Source organism: Sinocyclocheilus rhinocerous, unplaced genomic scaffold (genome assembly GCF_001515625.1).
Source record: "Sinocyclocheilus rhinocerous isolate Xijiao unplaced genomic scaffold, SAMN03320098_v1.1 scaffold1063, whole genome shotgun sequence".
NCBI lineage: Eukaryota > Metazoa > Chordata > Actinopteri > Cypriniformes > Cyprinidae > Sinocyclocheilus > Sinocyclocheilus rhinocerous.
This window is the reverse complement of record NW_015625586.1, coordinates 1,737,207-1,738,047: the sequence shown is the minus strand read 5'-3', so window position 1 is coordinate 1,738,047 and position 841 is coordinate 1,737,207. Positions and strand designations below refer to the sequence as shown.

The 841-nt window shown below is 31.3% G+C and overlaps 1 protein-coding gene across 5 annotated transcripts in view; it reads left to right on the top strand.

Annotated features, from left to right (window-relative positions):
- The window catches only part of LOC107754912 (protein FAM57B-like), a 16,292-nt gene that overhangs the window by 4,873 nt on the left and 10,578 nt on the right, over nt 1–841 (top strand). The gene's annotated exons all lie outside the window — the stretch shown is intronic.

Sequence of the window (841 nt, the reverse complement as noted above, 5' to 3'; positions counted from 1 at the left end):
CCCAGAATACTGAGTGCCCTGTTGGTTACAGTGTTAGTGTTTACTTCCTTTTTAATTAGATTTATATAAAATATTTATTTATTTGTGAAAAATGCTTTGTCTTCTAAAGTATAAGTATGTTTATTTTTAAAATTTTATTTTTTATCCATTTTCAGATGATTTCAAATTTCGTAAATATTAATTAAAATAAATACAATTATATCGGCTTTATATCGACCATCGGCCACCCTGCTTTCCAAGATATCGGCATCGACATCGGCTGTCAAAAAAACAAATATCGGTCGACCACTAGTAATATGCATCAATAAAATTGACACTTGCTGAGATAAACACTTTTTTTTTTACAAATAAATTGTTAGTTACTAAAAATATTTGAAAATGGTTGCCTGAAATGAATGAGGAAGATAATCCCATAATGATCAAATATCTGCAGATTCATCGGTCTGTTACTAAATGTGTTTCTGTAAGTTTATGGCAGAGATTATTATCTTGTTTTGAAAGCATTTTGCGTGAAATGTGTCTGATTAAAATCTGCTGAGTAAAGATGTTGCATGTAAGGTTACATTTGATTGCAGTGCATATCTGATGCATCGATGTGCTTTTCTGCTTAGCTAGGAAAGTTACAGAGTAATATCCTGTTTAAATGACCCTTCCTTTAACTGGTGTCATCAAAATCTGCTATTAAAAGGGTCATATGATGTTGCTAAAAAGAACATTGTGTATTTGGTGTAATGAAATGTGTTTATGCGGTTTAAGGTTAAAAAAACACATTATTTTCCACATACTGTACATTATTGTTTCTCCTCTATGCCCCGCCTTTTTGAAACGCGTCGATTTTTAC